The sequence below is a fragment of the Erithacus rubecula genome, assembly GCF_903797595.1.
Source record: "Erithacus rubecula genome assembly, chromosome: 1".
NCBI lineage: Eukaryota > Metazoa > Chordata > Aves > Passeriformes > Muscicapidae > Erithacus > Erithacus rubecula.
In genome coordinates, this window is record NC_136658.1 from 29,978,232 (window position 1) to 30,002,883 (window position 24,652).

The 24,652-nt window shown below is 40.0% G+C and overlaps 1 protein-coding gene across 1 annotated transcript in view; it reads right to left on the reverse strand.

The window, feature by feature from the left end:
• The window catches only part of TENM4 (teneurin transmembrane protein 4), a 587,508-nt gene that overhangs the window by 392,118 nt on the left and 170,738 nt on the right, over positions 1-24,652 (reverse strand). The gene's annotated exons all lie outside the window — the stretch shown is intronic.

Genomic DNA, 24,652 nt, shown 5'->3' on the forward strand with positions numbered 1-24,652 from the left:
AACACTGGGGCTCTTCTTCTGCCTCTCATTAGCTGGTTAGTATCAAGTCCCTTTTCATAACTCTTTCCCTAGTCTCAGGGAGACAAAATCTCATACAGGTGAGAAGGTGGAGAACACAACAAGAGGGTGTATGTAGTTTCACTGAAAGCCACATTTGCCAGACCCATCAGCTCTCCCAGGCTGCCCACTATGTTAGATATGAATCTATTCTATATTCACTCTGGTGCACAAGGTCTTGCAGGATTGGACAAAAAAAAAATAAATTAGAAGGCTGAGTGATGGAGTAGCATACTGTTAGAGAAGAGGGATTCCATGTCTTTCCTTGGCAACTTCTTTCTGCATATATGGTACAAAACTACCCTGGCCTTTTAATCTTGCCAATTGCAAATTAATTTTGAATCCAAGCTGTCTAGTGAAAAGGTGCAAAGGTCACTTTTAAATAGCTGCTGTGCTACATTGCCTTTTACTCCACAGTCCACATCCTTTCTCTTTCTCCCATTAATTCTGTTTCTTCAAGAAGATTTCTTGCTGCTGATTGTGTCCTCGTACAGATTATTTCTCCTCCACATGCATTTTTCAAAGCTGCATCTCATTTTGTCATTTCCTGCCTAAGGTTTCTAGTCTCTCTATTTTTGCTGATTTACGCAGTGCCTCCCAATTTGGATCATTTGTGATTTTAATTAACACGTACTCTTTTCCTGTCTTGTGGCTAATGAATGAAGATATTTAAAGAAGACTGGACTCAGGACTGCTCCCTGATATTCCCTCACAAGAAAACTCATGTGATTCAACACATTTTCATTTATTATCTCACTTTGCTAATGACCCTGTGGATGGTTTTTAATCAACATCACAGGGTCCTTATCTAAGCCAATCTGAATTAATTTTGTGAGTATCCTCTCTTGCTGATGCTCACTTCAGATAGACAGAAAGCAAAAGCAGAAGAGGCCATCACTCACCAGAATGCTTTTCTGTGAGACCTGGAGATGAGGAAGCAGTGAGAATAAATTGTTCACTTTCTTCTCTCAGAACTCTGATTGACTTAGTATCTCCTGTCACCATAATACCTATACTCCCCCTGATTTTCAATATATGTATTTTAAAACTGTTCATCAAGGCAGAGAAGTGTTATTACTCCCACTTTGGAGAATAAGCTCCAGGACAGAAAATATAAGGAAGTCTGCTCTGCTCCGTTAGCAGTCATGGTTAGAAATTGAGGGTTTAAGGTTGCTCTTGCATTTACACCTGTCTTCTGGAAGTTACTGAGATATGCCTACCTGTGTATCTCTGGGATGACCCATCAAAGGCACCATGGAAGTGACTTCATCTCTTAAACAAAAAAAGCCCCAACCAATGAACCAACCAACCAAACCCAACCCAACCAAAACAACCCAAACCCCTAAATGCCAGTACATCCCATTTATATCATGGCCTGAAGGCCATCTTGAAAGACTGGGCCCAAATAATGCAAAGTGATTCATAAGAGATGAGACTCGGGTACTAAGAACACATAACTGCCTAATCCAGATCAAAGGATACAGATCAAGTCTTACAGCAGTATCTGTTGGATCTGGTCCTTAAAGTTATTTGGGCATCTCCTTCTCACTCAGCTGGGATTTGAGGTATTTCTGATGTCCTGGACCAAAATGTTTTCCTTGATGCTATCCAGGATGTTTATACTAGATTTGAATCCACACCCACAAAGTCTAAAATGTGGTCCCCACCTAAGAACTTCTTTCCTATCAAGAGGATAATTGTGCCATATGACAGACACTTCATGGCTCTATGTTCCCCAAAGTGCAGAGTCCCATTGACTACATGAACAGCATCCTCCACAGTCATCTCCTGATAAACAGTTTAAATACGGTAGATACATTCCTTTTGGATGAAAATTTAAAACACGTTTCTGCTACAGCAAAAAGGTATTTATAGCATGGACTTATTTATATGGGTAACTTATTTTCTGAAATATTATTTGATGTTTCTGAATGAGCTCTGAATTATTATCAAAAAATTTATGTGTTTTTTAATAAAACCCAGCAGGATTTTTCAAAACATTGTTAATATCCCCTCTTCTCTCCCACCCTCTTCATAAATCAAAACCCATGGGGAAAAAACAAACAAACAAAAGCCTACCACCCCTTTAAAAAAAAAAAAAAAAAAAATTAAAAAAGAAAGGAAAAAAAAGAATGAAAAAGAAAAGGGACCAGTATTTCCAGAAGTATCAGCAATCATAAAGAAACTAATCACAAGCTAAGAAATTATCTAAGGGAGCACAGAGGGAGGTAACAATATGAAGACAATTTAGAAAATATTTGCAGAAGCAAAATTTATAAATACTCATTATATCTTTTAAACACATGTTCAAATTAATATGTGTTCTGGCTTCTTCCTTTCTCATTAATATATTTAGTGCAAAAAGATATGTAGGATAAAATATTGTCACCAATATTCTCTTCATATTAGGAAATAATTACACAGTTTTTTCACTCCAAACTTTTAAACATGGCCCAGTTGGAAATGAATAGCCTTTGACTTGCTAAAAATAGGCATAAGAAACTTAATCTAAGTCCATCACCAACACAATTTATACTCTACACCACTTCTGTAAAGTGTAATTAACAGTGCATTGCTGTAATTTATTATTGGTTTAAAAAGCCTGAAAATCAGATCCTTACAGCAAAATGGGAAAATGGGAAGCTATATGCCAGGCATATTATTCTGTATTATATTAATTCAGTTATTTTACCTTTGGTGCACATCCATCTATCCATACAATGTGAATGCTCCATTGAGAATGATACTGGGTACTGAACCTTTGGCTTAATATGAAATATGAACTCTGAAGCATAGCTGCAATAATACTTCCATTTGCATTATTATGATTAACATTCCTCTGAATAGGAAGCATCCAGTAATATTAATTACAGAAATAGTGAGATTCCAATTGTCATAAATCACTGTGCAGTGCAAAGAAAGCTCTCAGAAAACAGCACAGAAAAACCCTCTTGGGGTTTTATTTTCTGAGTTCACTTCAGCCTCATTTTCACCAGGCCTTTTCATTTGTGTCCATTGACAAAACAGTAGTTATGGTTTTCTCTTGATTAACACATTCTTTTCAGTAAGGTTCCAAACAGTTTTCACATAAAAGGTTGAATCCAACAGAGCATGTTTTTTCTCATTAAAGACTTAGCATTCACCTAGAGTTAATTTATCACACAGATACTTCCTGTCTCACAGGGAGGAGACTGGCCTTGAAGACAATGTTCTTGGTATGATCAGAAGTTTTCTCCACAACAGTTGAAATTAATGCCTTTTCAAAGATGGTGATTGCTGAATTAATTTAATAAGTGAAAATATGGGAGGGGAAAAGATACAAAGTTTCTCTCTTAAACAACAAGGAGATACACTGCCTTATTTGAAGCAATATCATCACTAAATCTGCACGATCTTACAGAAATTTTACTTATATATTTATATATTTGTATCAAGTCAACATTTCCCCTTCACTGCCATTTCTTTCCTCCACAGTTAGCAAAACTGTCAATATTCATTGATTCATCAAAACAAGCAACCCTGACATTTGGTGCATCAGCTTTCATTTGTAACAAGCATACGATGCAATGATTTATTTTGATGTATTACATTGTACCCTAAAGAGCATCCAAAAATAATAATGCTTTCATTAGAAGTGTTGTGAAAACAAGGCATCTACATCAGGGACCACACACAAGGAAAGAAAAATTTCTTGCCACTTGTGCTCTTTAGTCCAGACTTTTGATGGTTGGATTGCTCTGGAGTTTGCTTGCTTGGGGGTTTTTCAGCTATGTTATTTCCAAATGTATCATATATTCAAAAACAACTGACAGATCTAAGCACTGTTCAGAGCTGAAAAGAACAGATCTTTTCCAAGCTGTGTCCTGGTTTGATTAACTCACAGTAGGTAAGATGCTCCTGAATTATTGTGATATCCACTGAGTTCCTAATGACAGTGCCCACCTTGCAAAAAAATGGCAATTGGTGCCAACCTCAAAGACATGAAAAATGGTCCTAGATGATGGCCAGGCTGCCTGGCTGCCAGCGGGAGGGTGAGGAAAGATCATGGACAAATCCTTACCAAGGATATTCATATTACCTGGCATTTCTGGATAAGAATTCTTTAGTCTGCATATTTGGTCCTGATTTGAGGACCACAAAGCAGTTACACATTTTCAGGTAGGAAACATGCTCCAACTGCAAATAATTCTTTTGGCAGACATTTACCATTAAGCACAAGTTTAAGTCTCACTGGGGATAGCAGAGCTTCAACATGTCCTTGAAGTCAAGGGTTCTCTCAGAGGGCTGCAGCTGAATGGGGACAGTCTAATGAGCTGGAGACACTTGGGACCAGGCTTAAATACATATAGGCCTACATACACTGATCAGTGCTGCTTCTGATTGGGTCTGTGCTGCACACTTCTCTCCAGCTCCTTTTCCATTATCATCCATGTAAGCGATGACACTGACACGGTGGCTAAGTGGAGCGAGTCAGGAAGCAGAGACAGCAAATGCAGAAATGAGCTGAAAATCTTCCTCCCAAATGAAGGCCTGCTCACAGGACAACATCTCATTATTTTGTACCCCCATGGAGAACACAAAGGCACGGCTGATGTGTTTGGAGATCATAGGCATGTTCCAAAAGGCAGCAAATGAAAGCAGAAGAGAGTCTATTTGGGTTATGCAGAGCCTTTCTTGCAGAAAGGATGTCTTTCTGTAAGATGGAATTTTGCTTTGCAGTGACTGAAGCCCAACCATCACCATAACCTTTTCACTCTCTACAAGTCCCTGAAAGGAGGTTTTAGCACCATGTGGATTGGTCTCTTCTCCAAGGTAGCAAGCAACAGGACAAGAGGAAATGGCCTCAAATTGTGCCAGGGGAGGTTTAGATTCAATACCAGGGAAAATCCCTTCACCTGAAAGAGTTTTCAGGCACTAGAACAGGCTGACCAGGGAACAGGGCAATTTTTAATTTCATCAGCTAGAATGATGCCCAGTGGAGCAAGTGTTTTGCACATCCCAGTCTGTTCCAGTCCTTTTGTAAGGGCCATTTCACTGCATTTTGTCTCTTATGTTTTGTTTGGTTGGTTTTTTTGTGGTTTTGGGTTTTCTGTTTTTCCTTTAAGAAGAGTGAAGCTGTTTTTTAAGTGGCTTACAGAGCAGGTTAAAAAAAGGCTGCACAGTGGAGGCTTCTCCAATTTAGGATAATTTTCTCAGTGTGTAGTAATTTCAAGGGAAAAATTGAATTTCTAGGAAATGATAGCACAAGTAAAGGATGTAGAATGCGTCCCAGAAGAATTACATTTTAATGTTCATCAATGAATTGCAGTGCTGTGCTCTTTGCATAGCAAGGTCTTCTTTTCCACTTATTGCAAGATCACCAAATATGCTTTGAGTGAAAAATTAGCTTTCATGTTCTACTTTAACTGTGCCATACCTAAGTCTCATTTGCTTGATATGCTCATACGCTTTGGTCATCAGAGATGTATCTCAGCTACCTTCTGATATCTGCATAACAGAAGTTAAAAAGCTATATCAGCCTAGACTAAGTTACATGTCTAGTTATAGTTGAATGAGTTGCCAGTCAGTCAGTCTCACCCTAAGCTATGTTTTCTCAGTGCAAATGAATAACCACTCCACTGGTTATTAATTTTAATGTTGCACTGACAAAGGCTGAGCAGCATTTCAGTAATGACAGTGTTAAAAATATTGCAGTAGACCATTTCCTGATAACAATTTTGGTAAATAACTTATTTTATCAAGCCAGGATAACTCAAGGACAAAATATTGTGTTCTGGTCAACTGGAGCTAAGAAACAGCCTGCAAAGTTGCAACCTTAATTGAGCTGCTTCTACTGTGGAAGTTTCACTCACTGAAATTAGATTTTAAGTGGACAAAGAAATTGTCTCAAAAGGCAACAACTTCTCTTTCACAGAAAAATTGGTCTTCTACTACCTGCAGAGTTTAAAATTAATATACCCATACTATGAGGCACTGGAACAGGCTGTCCAAAGAAGTTGTGGATTCCTTCTCCTTAGAAGCATTCATAGCCAAATTGGATGGGGCTCTGAGAAACCTGGTCTAGGGGAAGGTGTACCTGCCATGGCAGGGAGGTTGGAACTAGAAAATCTTTATAGTTCTTTCCAGCCCAAAACATTTTAGGATTCAATATCCATCTGATCAAGGTTTGCAAACATTTTAAAAAGCCATAATTCTTGCACATGTGAAACCTTTTTTTGGATCTTACTTCAAAATTTGCTTTGACAGGCTCATAATCCATATAGCAAAATTCAAAGCATTAAAATATGCCTTTTGTGCAATAGCATCGCCAAAATAAATATTTTCCTGGTCTACTGTGGGGAAAAAAAAAAAAAAAAAAAGCCTTCTTTGGCTTCTGGGTCATTTTTTCAGCTACTCCTTTATCTGTGGGAAAAAATATTTTTTCTGTTGAGTTCATTTAATAAGTAAAAACATTTCTTCTGGCCTATTTGAACTGTGTTTTTAAAATGTTGTTGTAAAAGAAAGAGTTTTTGTATTGCCTAGAAAAGTATCACAGTATGTTGCCCAGTTCACAACAGATGTTTCTGTAATTGTTCCTTGATTCTGTAGCAGCTTCAAGTTTTTCAGCAGAGCCTTGACCAGCAATAAAATGTAATTTGACCATCAATACACTTTTTGTTAAAGCTGTTAAATGGAAGGAATAGTCTTCCCTTTTATCCATTGCCGATCTAATCCAAAACCCTTCCAAAGCTTCAAAGGATGGGTAATTGCTGCCCCCAGTTTTTTGCCAGTGGATAGGTAGGCTGACATTGAGAAGTTTAGGGGAGCATAGCTACTGAGCTCAAGGATGGAAAACTTGACCCTAATAAAGACTGGAAATTGTGGACTAAGCTACATGGACCCAACGTTTCTTATAAACTATGAATACTCCTGTATCTCACCTTACAGACTCAATCTCGTAATTTTTAAGATATTTGTATGTCTGAACTTTGACATACTCTGACCTGGAAATCTTGAGAAGAGAGACTTCCTTACCAAGTTTTTATCACTTGCCACTGATAGCACTTTCTCCTCAAAAAATCCACTGAAAAATCTGTCTTGTCAAATTTCTTAAGGGTAGAAAACAAAATGCCAAAATGTTCTGAACCTGTTCCTTGATTTGCAATTGATTCACTGGTCTAAATCAACTGGTTGCTGCATTAATAAGAACAGTACAATGTGAACAGAGGGTAAGGACACTGCTCCTGAATCTGAGTGCTTCTGTGTTGGAAGGATGTGCTCCTGGTCCATGTCTCTTCCCTTCCTGGTGGTGTAACATTTCTGGGGAGGTGTTGAGAAAGGGAAACACTCCAGGTGGATCATGCAGGATCATGTAGACATTCCCTCTCTGTGCCTCTCCTCCAGCTCAATGTGATCATGCCCCAAGACTCAACATGTCCAAAGGGGTACAGGCAGTGGTTTATTTGGGTGCTTCTGATCCTGAGAGATGTCGCCACGTGTGTCAGACATCCTCTGGGCTGGACAGGCATCTTCTGGTCGGACACAACACTTAAGAAAGACCTGCGCCTTTCCAAATCAGGAACGAAAGGTCAGGTTGGGTGTCTTGGGACATCCCAAATGAATCAAACTTTTAATTCATCAGAGAATACATTTGTAGCTGTATCCTGCCTCTGCAGCCCACAATGTTATGTTCCCCCCCATTGCAGCGTGCTTGGTAGGCTGTCCTGTTGGTCCTCATGCTGAGGCAAATGTAGGCATGATGTGATGCCCTCTCTGGAAACCATGGAAGAATTTACCTCCTGTGTTTAGGCAGCGCATTGACATTTGAATGGCTTTAACGAGGGTCCTCGCTGCAAGGGAGCAATCAAGATTAGAGCTATGGAAAGGTTTTGTGTCATTTGTAATGACAGGAAAAGTCCATGGCCTCTGAATGCCCTTTGCTCCCTACTTTGTCTATTCTGAAAACCTAGGATATAATTTAGATACTTCTGGAAAATCCCAAGAATGAGGTGGTATTAAAAAAGGTCAAAGCATATACTTTTTTTTATGTGGCTGGACATACACACTAATGCACACACACACACATGCATCTACATATACATATATACACATACACACATGCACATATATATGCATGCAGTGAAATTTTCTGCTATCAAAAGAATTACAAATAGCACATAAGCCCTGAACAGCTGGAGCTAGATTGGTATATTGTACTGTATTGTAGTGACTCAGCACAGGAGTATTTAATTTCATCCCAGAGCCAAGATGTCTGTCCTTCTCAACTAGAAAAGACTGGGGTGCCTGAGCTGCCTTTGTTTTTACTGAGTACCTATGATAGTACCTTGTAAGGGAGATGCTGTGGATAAGAATTGCAGCATTTTTCTTAATTTCCCTTAAAATAAATAAAAAATGAGCATTCAGAAGAACTCAAACCTCACAGTATTCACACTCAAATGCAAAAATCCCTCTTCAGTTCCTAACTCTGCCAGAAACAACTTCTATGCCATGAGAAAAGCCTCATCACTAACCCTCAATTCAGACCTTCTTTCTGTTTAGCCCCATAATAAAACAGGAACACGTATTCCGTCGTGCTGGAACAGCATGAAGGAATCTGTTTAATGAGATGCAATAACAGTCCTTCCACCTGACTTGTCACAAGTATCTTTACAGCTGTGTTTGTATCAGGAAAAGTTAACTGAATTCAGGAATAGTTCACTGAATTATTTTTTACAATCAGCCTTACTATCATCCCAAGCCTACCCAGTTAATAATTTGTATAACAATAAAATTTTCTACAGAAAATTTGTAATTCTCTAATGGCAACAGCCCCCCCCTATCCAGGCTACTTCTCAGGACAGTATCTTGTACAAACTACATTAAGTTTTGACTTGAGCTACTCTTCCTCATTTAATTAGCAAGGAGAGTATCAAGCTAATGCTATCATCTTGAGCAAATTGATGGGATCTTTCCCTGCACAACAGAAGTTGAATAAAAGCAGAGGATCCTCATGCATCCCACTTGCTCAGCTCCCACAAGTATACCCCTCCTCCTGCTGCATAGTGTAGATTGGCACTTTACCTCCTATCAATAGGTCTCCATCATTCTAAACGAGAATGGCAATCCTTGGGACCTGGTTTTGTAAAGCAAACCTATATCCATAGGAGCAATTAGTCCCCTGCTGTGAGTTTAGACATGCCAGCTACACTGCAGCTGCTGTCTGTTGCCAGCACTAAATTTTCCTCAGTAGTGGATCAACGTGTTTAAACACTTTGATCTTCTTTATCTCAGCCAGGAGATTTGAAAGCCTCCTGGTAGAACAAGTTTTCTTTCGGGTGAAACTCCATCTCATCCACCATTTCAGTGCTGACCTGAAACATTTGTGCTTTATTTACTGGAGAGGCATTGTCTTTTGAAATGGCTTCTCACATCCTCTCAGGAAGACTCTTTTTTTCATTCCCCCCTAACACTGAGCTTAAGTAACAGTACTTCAAACAGCAAATAAGAGGCACAAAGGGGACTCAGTCTTGTATGCAGCAATTCAGAACCATCTTAATCTCCATCACGCACTTTCTGATTTTCTTTTTAATCTCCCACAGCACAGTGTGCACCAAACACAGCTGAGAACTTACTATTTAAGCTGCCTTTTTTACTGTTATGCTACAAAAGTTTAACTCCTGCTTGGAACAGATGAGCACAAATGAACAAATGCAAAGGAACAGGCATCTTAGATGTGGGTACAGCAGAGTAGATGATGGGAGATAAGAAATAGTGTCGGGTTAATGTTTAGTCTGTTTTCTCACTTTGCAAGGAGCCACAAGTGAACTATTAGTGATGTGAAACTGCTGAGCAGGGAAAAGCATGGGGTGACTGTCAGGCTTATTTCTCCAACCACTGAAGAATTCCTTATTTTCCTATCCAAACTAACCCTTGCCCTCTTTGTACACCATAGGGTTAGTACAACTGTGAATAGGGAATCCATATTAAATCTCATTAATAAAATTCCTTACCTGAGCTTTAAATTTTAGATTGATTTACCACCAAACTGACTAAATTTACTCTCATATGTTACCTCCTGTGGTAAAAATAAGAGTTACAGTGCTTGTAAAATTGATGGAAAGAGGCAAAGAACAAGCCTTATTGCAGTCTTTCAGTACTTAAAAGTGGCTTATAAAAAAGATGGGGATAGGCTTGAGTAAGGCCTGTAGTCATAGGACAAGGGGTAATGGATCTAAATTAAAAGTGGGTACATTTAGAGTAGGTAGAAACAAGTTTCTTCAACGAGGGTGGTGAGACACTGGCACAAGTTGCCCACATAGGTGAAGGATGCCCCATCCTTAGAAAAATTCAAGGTCAGCATGGCAGGACTCTAACCAGCCTGGTCTAGTGGAAGGCATCCCTGCCCCCAGCAGGGGAGTAGAATTAGGTGACCATTAAAGGTCCCTTCCAACCCAAACCATTCTGTGATTCAGTGATTCTGGAAGCAGTCCAGAGAGTTTCACAGGTATTAAAACTTTCTGAATACTAAGATCATATTAAAAGAGCTGTGCTCTTATCAAAATACTTGCTCAGAAATGCAGACAAAGCATTTTCCTTCAACCCAGTATCTGGTGCTGGCAGTGACACAAAAATAACAGAATAATTAAAATAAACAGCATAATAAGAGACTTTTTTTTCATAAGGGCTTGCTCCCTAGGCATGATTTTAATATCACAGACAATCAGAAGAGTTGATAGAGAGACAGATAACTGAGTCAAAACTTAGGTGAATTTTGTTTCTGCTGCAGTTTGAGTGCTCCCACCCTGCACCAGCTGGTTTTATTACGCAGGTGGATGGAATGTGTTCTGCTCCATTTCCAAGGGAGCCACACAAGCCTAGCATAAATCAGTCAGCGAGTACCTTGAACCACACATATTAGGAATGTAAGCAAGAGGAATTCCAAAATGAAGCATGTTTAGACAAAGAGGCAATTATGGCATGGAGAGGAAAGGAGTGTAAAAATTTCATCTGAAATCAGGGACGGAGCACAGTAGCTCAAGGAGGTGGAAAGTCTGATTCTTTATTTATATAGCCTCATAAATGGGGTGATTTTAATCCCCTGCATACGATATAGCAATATCTATTAGAAGTGAATATCACAGACTGATTCCCAAAGAGGATTTAGGAGACTGGTCTTAAAATATCCACACAGTTCAGTGAGCCACATTCAGGTCTCATTTACAAAGAGTCTGCCCAGGTGTGCTTTTATGGACATTGGAGTTACACAGAACGGAGGCAAATGATACATAAATGTCGTGGGTTTGCACTGCAGACATAGGAGGAGTGAACAGAGAGGCTCGTGTCGCTGCATGCTGCAAGCTTGACCATAAAAATGCATTCCCAGTGGGTCAGCACCTGTTCAGATAAATGGTTTACTTGAAATACACAGTGCAGGAGAGCTCGCTCATTTATCCATATGGCACTAACACGAACTGCCAGCTGTGGCCAGTCGTCCAATATGTTCTCTCTCCATCTATGACATATGAAACCATATGGAATCATCTATCCATTAGGAAGAGATCATTTTCAGACAGGAAGGTTTTTTGACACAATTATTAGCTGTGGTGTTCTTGACCAGGAGCAGGTTGAAATAAGCAGAAAACAAAAAGAGGCTTATGCTGTCTTAAAGGGTCATGTGAAGATTTTTCTGTTTTTAAATCATCTTTCAAGTTCCTTTTTTTTTTTTTTTTTTTTTTTTTAAGAGTCCCTTTTATCTCTCAGCTTAATGTCATGCTGCTGCATGAGATGCCCTTCTCTTCACCTATTTCTGCAGCGAGTGATTGTGGCACATGAGGCTACTGGTTTCCTTGGAGTTTGGGTTTGATTGGGGCCAGCAGGCAGGTACGTGACTTGCTGGAAACAGCCTCTTTTAGGAGTAACTGCTGAACACCCTGTTCAGCAAATAAGTGGTCCCAGAAACTGTGACTCAAATGACTTCCTTCCCAAGTGTCCTTGTCTACACAATGTAGACTTTGCTCTGAACCAATGCTAAAACCTGTATATCCGCATAAAAATCAAAGGAAAACAGTGTCAAAACAGAGTCACTGGCTGAATTCAATAATATCTTTATTGAGACAGAAAATCCTATTAAAGCAGTTCGTCTGCTCTGAATCTGGAATAACTCAATTACTCTTGATTTGCACCAACGCAAATGAGATGAGAATCTGCCCCCAAAACACTTGCTAGCTATGCTCATTGACATGATCAGAAGTACAGTGTTCCCTATAATCAGCCTTGGTTTACCTCTAATGGATATAAGCAGAGACAAGAGCCTCAGGCATTTCAGGCTGTGGAGTGAATAGCTGATCCCTGTCTGCCTGTAGAGTACGCGGATTATGTATGGAGAATCAGAGAAGCTTATTTTGGAAATTAAGCAGCCCCCAAATAAGTCTGGAAATATTTCTTAACAGCAGCACTTACAGATACAGGACCTCTCCTCCCGTATGCATTGTACCTCACCTAATCTAGCAGAAACCTTCTGAGTTAAATCAGCACACAATGGAAATAAGCTCTGACCTGTGGTACAGCCATGATTATCCATGGAAGAGAAAGATAGCATAACTACTACTAACTTTAAAACTGAATTGGAAGTAAGAAGTTCTTTGATCTAGCAACCTGGTACTTGAAACAAGGTTTGGGCTCTTACATCCCATGATTACAGACAGACCAGTCTGCAGACAGTTCAGAACTCCATTGTGCCAAGTGCAGACTCAATACATGATGCCAAACACAGGTTAATTTTTTTTAAGTGATTGGTTACTGTCTTCTGCTCGACATAACAGTTCTTTTCTTCTCCTTTCTGTTTTATAGGAGTTGAGGATATAGATCTTTTGAAAGGATTTGCATCTGGGTAACAAGTTTTGTGCTTTCTTGCTAACAATGTCATATCACATATTCTGAAAAAGAGAGACAGACAGCTGCTTGTGGTACCACCACAGGCCACAGTTAGGGAAGTAAACGGGAAGCTAGGATGAAGACAAAAAACATCTATCTATCTGATGGCTATCAGAACACCGTAAGAAACACCAACCATGAACTTTTGCAAGCAGTCTAGAAGCTACTCACACCGTAACAAGAAAATCTGATGTGCAGTAAGTGGATATTTCAGGCAGCTTTTTCCTAGCTGGATGGCCATATAGAGAAGGTGACCACAACAAACACAGCAAGTGAGAATGCACATAAAACACTTCAGAGTATTATAGGCACCTATTCACAAACATACACGAAGCACCTAAAATCAGGAAGCTAAATCTTCTGCTAGTTAATGCAGAAATTTCCAGAAAAAGTAACATTTAAAATTAGTATTTAACTAACAGAAGGCATGGATAGCCCAGTAATTGTCCACTTTGCTGACAAAACAAGGAGGCAATGACTCAGTCTTGTTGAGAGACAGCACTAACTGGGAAGCAGGATACATGGATTTGTTTTCTGTCTATGTGGAACAAGCTCCATACATTACTATTTCCAGGGACATTAGCCCATAGTTTTCCAGTCCTTTTCTGACACTCTAGTTCAGCTAATAAAGGATGCTGTTGCCTGTCTATTAGACACAAGCAGCTGTTCCACCACTTCTATCTTTTCCCCATGACCAGGGACACTTTCATGATGAATCTGATGCTTATGAGATGTTTCTGAATAACTTTTTTCTTTCCCAAACTACAATAATACTGAGCAGCACTGGCATATTGGCATCTCAGGAAAGTTTTAGTACTTAAAGTACTTTAGAACTTTAGTATTTACTTTTTAGTACTTACAGGAAAGTTTTAGCAGTTCAACCTGAAGGCTGTGATCCCAGTTCTTCTTGTAATCACTTATTTTTGTGACATCATGACAATTGCTCTCTCACTGATGATTTGCCTTTCTTTGGTGCTTTAACTGCTTATACTTGACATGTCTTCACCATGCATAACTGACATATTTTACAACACCACATGCAAGCATCTCACCAGAGGAGCAGTTTAGCTCAATGCCATGTCATGCCATGCCTTAGTAGTTCAACCCATTGTTTTCCCAGCCTTAAATTCATACCAGCAATTTTCTCCCTCATATTTGTCACTCACTGCCAGCTACCAAGTCAACACATCACTTTAGCTCTGACATGTATATCTCTACTTAAGGCTACAATTTGAATCAAAATGCTTCTTAAATCTACTAGTGTATTGGTTAGGACTGTGGAGATCACAATCAATCAGGAAGTGATAAAACAAGATAATTCATATGCTTTGACACATTTTTATGTACAGACAGGATGTTTAAAACATACAGATCTATATAAACATTCCACATACCCACCAAAAGTTCATAAACTGACATTTCTTGCTTTCGTAACTGTATTTGAACAAAACATCTTAAAAATTCAGCAACATTTAGAGGTTGCTGTTCTAACCTAGTGTACTTGCTGGGAATTGATAGGACTATTTGCTTTGTTCAGTCTTTTTCTGTTTCTACACCCACTACAAACAAGTGCTGCACCATTGGTGCCAACCTAAAAGAGTATTCTGAGAACATGGATAGTAATAGAATTCATCCCAAGCACAAAACTTTGTGGATATATGAAGAATTAACAAAGCCTACATGCTGCACAGACCATGCTCCCCATCTTGAGTAATAATCCCTTCTACAAAGAAGTTGCCTTCCCAGTTGTAGGATCAATGCTCCTGAGCTGCTCATCAGCCAATTTCATCGCCTTTGCACTAAAATGTGGAGAAAGAGTCATCAGAAGTCATCTGCCTTAGTATGTGTCACACTTAGCCTTTAAAAAATCCTGCATGTGTACTTATTCTCAAATTTTTTCTAACATCTCTGGTCAAAGTCAAAGCCAACTTGCCAAATGTGGCAGAAACTACATCAAACTGTAAATTCTTTCTTATATCTGTTTTATTTAGTGGTTGGGAAGTAGATGCACAAGACACTCTGTAGGGTGGATCAGAATGGAAGTATTCTTTTAGACTGCAAAACTAAAGATTCCAGACAGCTACTCTTTGAGAAGCCCCTGGCACATTTACTCCCCAGAGCTGCAAACAACAAACCAGGCCTTTAGACAGGTGGGGTCTAGACAGAATTACCCCAGCTTTTCATTAATTTCAGCAGAGATGCATTGACACTGACATGGAATTAGTGTGAAGAGTAGTTTGTCACTTACTGTAAAAGGCAAATGCCATCCAGATTTAGGGATGATACCTGCATCTTGTCTGTGGCCACCATTCAACAGCTCATCTATGCCTCCTATTCCTTTTCCACTTGTCTACTGAGATGTGATGCCTTCTGGGACAGGGTCTGTCTTACACACATTTATCTGCAGACTGATGTTACCTGAAACTACAGCTGCATGTAACTGCTGTGGCTGTACTCAAATACAAATACTCAAAACAACAGCAAACTGTCTACACCTACACAATATCTTTTCTGTGTGAGAAAGGGAATAAGCTGCAGAAGTCAAAGGCAGGTCTGCTGTGATGCAGTACTATGGTTTGTAACAGTACAGTTATTTTAGTAGAATATTTATATTCTCAGAAGACATAGTTATACCGCTAAAAAATTCCAGTCTGTACTGGAGTAGAATCTCTCACAATGCTGCTGCAATCCTGGCTGGTACCTGTGGATTTTACTGCAATGAAAATAATGAATAATAAAAAGTAATAATTGAATGTGAACTGTATGCACTGGGCTGTCATGGGTACGCAATACAAATGGCTTGCAGAAATTCTTCCTGCTCCTCTGTATTCTGCTCTTGGTGACAAGCTTTTTGTCAACTTTTCCTTCACTGTTAGCAATGAAAATGTGCATGTGTGGCAGCCAGTAACTCAAGCTTCCCATGGGGACAGTTAATTCTCTGCTCCTTGGTCCTGTGCTTATTTCCCTCAGTCACTTTTCCCCTATGGATCCAGTAACAGAGCAGAAAACGTGCCGGAAAGAGAATGAGAGCAATAATTAACCACAAGGAATGAAGGAATGGGACTGCTTAGAAAGTGCAAGAAGCAATGGCATGTCAAACAGCAAAACATCACTGCTTAATGGTTTAAACACAGAACATGAAAGCCTTGTTCTTTCCTTTCCAGTGACACACGAGTCTCCCTATCCACAGAAATATCTCTCTGTTAAAGGATAACATTAAACAATCCAATCTTTAATAAGCCACTGGAAACCTAGAGGCACAAGACAGACCCCCTTTGTTTATCACAGACCTTATATGCTCAGAGGTCTTCAGATGAATGAGGTGCCAGACAGCAGTCTGGGGGGACTGGGGGTATTAACTCAACACCCTCCATCAGCTTCACAAAACCATCCCTCCAAGCACTCAGATCCCACCTTGCCTTTCCCACAGTGGCTGAGGATAACGAGGAAATTAATCCAAAACTATAAAAAGTCTAAAATAAATTCACTTCTATCTGAAACTCAGATTTTATGCCACATATTACAGGATCCGCATCCAAAGGAAAAAAAAATCTTAGCTATTATGAGTTCAACAGCAAAACTCCAAAGGAGTTACTCATTTGCCTAGGTAGGGGCATCTAGTTCTGATTGAGATGTTCTGGGGTATCCCACAACTTGTTGCCCATCTCATACCCAACTTTTAGAACACCTTGTGGCATTTCTCATATAGCAGTGAACGCCTGTTTCAGGTACCTGTCTTCAGTCTATTCCAGGCTACAGTTTCACCCCAAGGCTAGTTTGTGATGAGACAGCAGAGTTTGCAGAAAATTTCCTTTTGCCTGGATCACATTGGCAATTAGTCCTTGGAGAACAAAACACTGCAGAGGCAGGACGAAAGCACAGAGCTCATTTCCTCTCTGGCTGGCATGGGGAGCAGATAGAGCCTTTAAACAGCAAGTGTCAGAAGAAAAACTCTTAGGTCTGGGTGTCAGGTCTTAAATTTTTTTCTTATGTGTAGGCTGAAAATTCAAAACTGTAGCCTGTTAAATAGGGATTTGCCTAATGCCTCATATAAAGCTCACTGAGTTCTGGTCTAATACCAGTTCTACACCTACGTGACAGCCTTGGCTTCCACATTTGCAGCACTCGGGCACCAGCTCTACTCAATTTAATTGCAAGCATTAGATCAAGCTGCAGAGATGCACTTTCAAGAACTGGGATGTTTGAAGATCCATCCAAATCCTTGATCAAGACAAAGGAACCACAAGCTACCTGTTTCATGTTTCTCTTTCAACACCAAACTAACACATATGGGAAAAAAGCTTGTGTGCTTTTCATGAAGGCTGGGCAGGCAGGTTTTGCTCAGAACTTTTTTTCATATCCAGCTCCAAGTGCAGCCAGCTGGGAGCCACTTGACTCCCAGGCCTGGTGGAACTCATGGCAACTTCCCAAGCACCTCATATGCTTGTTCTAAGAAACAGAGCCTGTTTTTATCTTTAAAAGTGAAGCAACCCAGAGCTCTGTCCCATTAGCTACACAGGACAGATAAGTTCAAAAGCACTTTGGCAGGGAACGTGTATCTGACACCTTTCCTATACATGATGCCCCTCCAAATAGGTTCCTAAGCTGAACCACAGCTTATGATAGAACTTGGTAAAACAAAAGGGGATTTGTGAAGGTATGTGGCAAAAATGGGCTGGCTGATAAGATATGTTATGCCTAGAAAACTCCTTTGAGCTTATAGTTCATCTAGCTGGATGATTCTGTATGTGACGGTGTGAGCTAAAAGGTGGTGAAGCCTTATGTAAACAGGTAAGCAAATCCCTGCACAAAGTATGAGCCCTCTCTGGAAGTTGTGATGGAGAATCAAATGCATGTGGGCTGAGTGAGAATTCCTCATTTGCACCAGGACAGCAGTGTTTAACAGCCTCCTTTACACTGCCTCACTCCTCACACTTGCAGAATAAAGAATCACAAAACCTTTAAAGATGCCAGCATGGTGTTTACATCTTGCTACAAGGAGCAGTGAGCAGTAGGATTTTGATCAAGAAAATCTTCTTCAGAGTGAAATTATCACATGAAGGGGAAGAGAGAAAACAGGCTGACTGTAGATGTTATAGAAAAAGATACTATGATTTTTCTTGAACTTTTGGAGCTAATTTTTGACAAATTGCAGAACTTCCAAAGTCTTTAAGGCAGCCCCCAGTATAGGACGGACTTACACGTGATCAATCTGTTCAACTTTGTGCTTTCCCTTTCTTACAGACCCCTTGGATGATTCAAAAGCTGGCCATTTTTCAGAAGGGCCATCATGGCCAGGGAAGGGTTACGACAGATGCCCCACATTCAAAGTACTTCTCTAAGCCTCTGTATGCACACAAACAAGAGATGCTGCTGAGCTTCTCTTCACGTTAAAAAAGATAAAATCAGGTCACTTAAGACAGAAAGAACAAAGAATGAGACAAAAACAGAGCTCAGAAGTCACCACGAAGGGAACATCATGTGCATGTAAGAGTAATGCAAAGGGAAGAGTGAAATTCCTGCAGACTCCAGCTCTTGCATGAACTCCCTCTGTTGCTATGAGAATGATTGGAGTTTTTTTCCAGCCTTTCTTTCCCCACCTACAAAACGGGGACAGCACTTACATAACCACTTTGCAAAGTGCATAGGAGGATTAGCTGGCTGTCATCTGTCATATGAGCAGACCTATGAAAGTGCGAAGGAGTATTTTTAATAAATACCTCATTACCTCATTATATTTTTGACTTCAATTCTTCCCAGGAAGGTCAATTGCATTTGTTTTCCTGCTTTCCTCCCAAAAATGTGCAGACACCTTAACCACCTCATCCCTGTTGAGCCACCTTTACCTAAAATGACTCACACACAACATGATGTGCTTCTCTTGGTCAGTCACGTATGCAAGTCACAGTGAGCAGCACATTAAACAATAACAGATTGATTTGTTTTTTAATAATCTGACCTTGTTTGATCTGGACAGGCAATGGTGTTTTACATTTTGTCATGCTGCAAACATGACAGGCTATGGATCCTTGTTATGCTGCTGTGAATAGTGAGTGATTACAGTGAAGGATTCAGAATTCTACCACAGAAATAGAAATCAAAATAACTGTAAATAATGTGGGATATTTAAATAACTTGGAAGTGGCTGGAGCCTTACTCTTCAGGCTTTAACCTGCACAAGCCTGTGAGATTTTGTGCTCTTTGCAGCTAAGGTCTGGAGCAAATTTATTTTCCATCATACCCAAAGCCTATTTCATTTGTTCTAATCAAGTTGACCTGGATTCACTAGACTTCCTCCAAGCAAAATTCACTGTACTGCTCAAGAAAAAACAAAGCCCTCCCAACTGGCCAGATGTAGTGACCCTCAGCTAAAAAAAAAAAAAAATCATCAGCATATTATTTTATTTCTTTAGCTGATTTGCTTTTGTCTCCTAAAAGCCTTTGGGACACAAAGCCAGCACTAACTTTCACAATGCTCACAATGCTCCATGATAACATTAGCTTGACCCACTTGAGTGCTGCAATGAGTTATGGTAATAAATGACTGAAGGCAAATTGACCCTCCTCATTCTCCACAATGCAAGTCTCAATGCATATGAGAAGATTTGTTTGTTTTTTATCATTTTGAGGGCTTACCACTTAGCAAGGAGTGCTTTCTAGGGAGAGGGAAGCTGCCATATGACTCACCCAAAGTTGGTAAATAGCAATTTAGACTGGGCTTTTTTGCACGTTACACAAAAGAATGACTATAATAGAGCTAGAATAACAGTGGAGGCTACTTGATACTGTTATTCTGTCTTTGGTGAACTTGCAGTGCAGAAGGGCAGGTCTGATGGACGTGACACTTGGGCTATGTTGAAGTGCAAAATGAAAATCTCAGCCAGGAAAACAGAAAAGAATTCAGTCTAACCCTTCTCCATTTCTTTCCATGGAATTTTCCTGATGATGGCCCAACTGCTTTCACAAGAAATTACAGCACAACTTCAGTTTCTACTTTGTCACGTCATCTTAACAGCAGAACAGACTGCAGCCCCTGACAGACTTTGCTCATACCAGAATGCAGTTCTCTGCCCTCTTTGCTTCCTTAGGTCCTTAAGACACTACTCTAGATGACTGGATCCACTTCTATTCCTGAAGTGGCTGAAAGCCCTCTTCAAATTTCTGTTATTCTTGAGTGGAAGCCTCAGTGACCTTCCTTCATCAGGCTATGACAAATGATCTTCCTTCCTCTCTTGAGTATGAGATACAGAAGCAGAAGTAACTGTTTGCTTCCATACCCCTGTGAAATACGTAATTCTAAGCCCTCTGCCGTGGGCAGGGACACCTTCCACTAGACCAGGCTGTTCAGGGACCCATCCAACTTGCCCAGGGATGGGGCAGCCACAACTTCTTTGGGCAACCTGTGCCAGTGCTTCATCACCCTCACAAGAAAGAGCTGCTTCTCAATATCTGATCTAAAAGTGTGATTACTCCTTGTCCTGTCACTCTGTGTCCTCTCCAGCTCTCCTGTATCCCTTTCAGGCACTAGAAGGTGCTCTAAGGTCTTTCTGTAGCCTTCCCTTCTCCAAGCTGAACCCCAGCTCTCTCAGCCTGTCTCCATAACAGAAGTGCTTCAGCCTCTGAGCATTTTCACAGTCTCCTCTGGAGCTGGCCCAACAGGTCAATCTCTGTCTTATGCTGGGAACCCCAGAACTCATTGCAAGACTCCAGGTGGGGAGCTTGGGGATTAACCAGAGCTGATCTTGTCATCAAATATGATTACAATTGGATGTAACTGGTTGCAAATATACTGCTTTGAGGAAATGAAGAGCAGTCAGATAGATCCATCTGCTCCTCCTGAAGTCAAGAGAAATATTTGTCTGATACAAGATGAAGAGAAAAATGGCACATAAGACAAGTGGCTTTGGACTCATTTTAAAGACACTTCCTCATTCAGTCATAAAACATTCTGACCATTTGCTTCAGGAATGGTCAGAGCTGAATGTGTCTTCCAGGGCTAAGGAAAGGATGGTCTCCATCCACTGTTTGCTTGTAACTGGAGGGTTCACTTCATGCTGGCATTTCTTCAGGAAAATGGAGGGAAGACCATCACATTTATTAAATTCATTGCCAATCCACTGCTAGTAAGCTTTATTGCTAATTATGGCATTTTTCCCTCCACACCAGAAGACTGTTAGTGCCAACAGAGCATGATAATGAGAACAGGAGAGCTATGTTTCCCAGATCAAGGCTTTGCACACCAAGCTGATAGAAGGGGAAGATACCTTCATGGGTTGGGAACTCTATCAAGGATGGGATTGCTCTATCAATTGCATGCTGGACAAGAGTTATACTAATCTCCATCACTAAAGACTCATAAATTAGACATTTAAGAGCAAGCACATAAATAAAACACCTCTAGACTGTTGACAGATTACATGCATGCATTCAGTTCTCTCATGGAAACACTTTCCTCACAATTCATGCTACATGGCCACTGGTAAGATTTTAAAATTTAATATTACAGGCTGGTAAGTCCAGAAAGTACTTCCCAAATAATCTACTGCCCATACTGATCTGAGTTTAGGCCATCCTATAAATGGTGTACCAGGCAATTGACTTGGATTGTCATTGTTTGTGGGATTTTGTCTTTTCTTGTCATTCTTCCAAGATGGCATGAAACAATAACTGCATTCCAGAAAAAAACAAAAAGTCAAGAACACTCTTAACTTGACACTTAGTCAAGGAACAAGAGTAATTCTTTCAATGGATTAAAACAACACCTCAAGTGGTTTAAGAACACAGTTTTGTGAATGCAATGATATTAATATTTTACTTCACTGCAGGAGTTTTATTTCCAAACAACCCTGAAGATCTTTGCAAATTAAAATTTGTGGGGAAGTGTCATACAGAAATCTGAGTTACTTCAGCAACTCTGTGTGAACACTTAGCAGCAGGACAATGAATACTATGAAAAAGGCCTGGTTAATGTTTTCTGTGAGTCAAAACCACCCACAGTCTCAAAATTAATTCAATGTTTCAATGTGTATGTGATAGATGAAACATTCAGTTTGTCCAGTGAAGCAGTTTTCAGTTCTTCAGCAGATCAAAAATCATTTCACTTTATCAATTTTTGTATGTTTGCCAAATCTTTACAACTTGGTCCATTTTCTTCAAAAATTCGGTTTCAGTTGTGATCCTTAACTATATAATTGATAAATAAAAATTCAGCAACAAAATCTGGTGGTATATGGTCACCAGGTCTGTAAGTTGATTATTCTTTATAAGTTGGTTATTCTTTATAAACAAATATTTCAAGCTTTTCTTGCAAAGGAGGTCTTACAATCATAAATTTTCTCTAGGTAATTGGCAATATAATTTTTCAAAAAAAGTTTAAAAACTCTAAAAGAATTGAGGCATTTTAACTGATCGGAAGTACATGCATTTGTTTTGTTTTTGTTGTCTTGAGCAGTTGTTTGTATGTCTGCTTTAGCTCTGCCTGACACAATATTTCTGCCCCCTACTTTTTGGAATCTTTAGTGAATATCAATCTTATTTCACAGCTGCACTGCTTCATTCCTACTTGCTTCAGGCTGAGGAGAGCATGCCTGAGCAGAGCCTGAGCTCTCCCTCAACACTTCTTGGTATGTACATGTGGAACCCAAGATGTGGATTATTACCAAATAACACAACTTTAGCTGTAGGAAAGAGCCAGGCATAGAGGAAATTGTGACTCAGAAAGAAACACTCTGTAGTACTTCTTGGCTTCTTCAGGGCTGCTGTAAGTGACTCATGGTGTGCAGCCCTTGCTGAAGGCTGTGCACTAAACTGAGTGATGCTTTCACACTTGGTGAATGTCAGTACAATTCCACTGAGTCAGAGAGTCAGTGGGGGATGATGACTTGCATCTGGCTTTTCCCCCCATACTCATCACTGGTCAGGCTGCACCTTGAATCAATCCTGTGCTGTTGTGGGTCCCTCAGTACAAGAAAGACGTGGAGGTACTGCAGCGAGTCCAGAGACGGCCAACAGAGCTGATGAAAATTCTAGAGCACAAGTCTGATAAGGAGCAGCTGAAGGAGCTGGGGGTGTTTATCCTAAAGAAAAAGAGGCTCAGGGTGACCTTCTCACTCAACTTTTTGTAGTGTTAACTACAATTATCTGAAAGGAGATTTTAGGCAGGTGGAGGTTGGTCTCTTCTCCCAGACAACAAGTGATAGGATAAGAGGAAATGGACTCCAGTTCCACCAGGGCAAGTTTAGATTGTCTGTTAGGAAAATTATTTTGACCAAAAGTGTTGTAAAGCACTGGAACAGCTACCCAAGGAAGTGGTGAAGTCACCATCCCTGGTGCCAATATAAAGACATGTAAATGTGGCACTTGGAGACATGGTTTAATGATGGACTTGACAGTGCTATGTTAATGGATGGACCTGATGATCATAAAGGTCTTTTCCAATCTAAACAATTCCATGATGGTAAGATGGAGTATGCCCCATACAGTCTCCATTCCAGGTAAATGCAATTCTTGTCCCAGGTATCATATCAACCTTCTTACACTACTGGGGCCAGGGACTGAGCTCCAGCTGACTCACCAGTTGCTGGCATTGTTTGGCAGCTGGTGGTGTTACATGGTTTTGGTTTTGACCACTCCTGCTGAAACTCACCAAAACAAATCAGCTCTGGAGAAGGTAGGAATGAGGATGTGAGCTTCTTGGTTTTGTCATCTGGGCTATAGATACTTGTCCTTTATATGATAAGTAAGTCTCCAGAAATGTTTTTTCTCTATGTTTTCTGGGATTTTGTTTTGTTTTGGTTTGGTTTTTTTTTTTAAACAACATAAACACAGCTGTAGAGATCCCAAACGAGCCGCCTACTTTCAAGGGAAATTTCCCTGAGCATGCAATTCTCAGTTTCTTCCTTTTTTGTGGTCATATTTATATATTTATTTTCTATTTACCTTTTTTAAAATGCATATCCTGTAGAAGCTGCACCGCTGACCCACTTTTTAAAATGCATTTTTAGAAATCCCTTGTTCTTTAATGTTTTAATAACAGCATTTATACTGCAAAGGGTAGTCCAAGAAGGTACCAGACCAGAGCAATCATTTTCCGTACTGTGTGTGTAAAATAAAAAAACAAAAAAAACCAAACAAAAATCCTTATAAAAAATAGATTTTGTCAGGCTTGTGAATAATGCAAACAGTGAGCTGAATTGTGTCAAAACATAAACCAAGCAATTCTTTTTAGTGATGCAAATCTTCTGTAGCCAGTCTGAAATCTCAGTCACAAAGGTTTTTCTGCAATATTAAAGAGTAGACATTCCTTTCACTGTAGAGTGATAAAGAGGCACTAAGCCCTGCTCTGTTGTTAGTCACAAGTCATTTTAATGTGGGTCTGTAACACTGTGAAAGGTGACCTGCAAAAGGCAAGTGGCAGGCTATAATTCAGTGCCTTGGAAGGTAACACTGGGATCTACTAGCTGATAATTGACTTTCCTGTTATACACTTATCATCTGTAACACTTTTAGACCCTCAGTGGGTCCTTGCTAGCAGTGTCTGTGTTAATCCCTGCGATGGGGATGGAGCAGTAAACTGTTCAGACCATGGGAATGACTCTCCCAGTCTGTCTGAAAGCAGCAGCAACAATTTTGTTGCTTTCAACCCAGGTCCAATTGTCAGTCACAGGCCACTAATTAATATTTT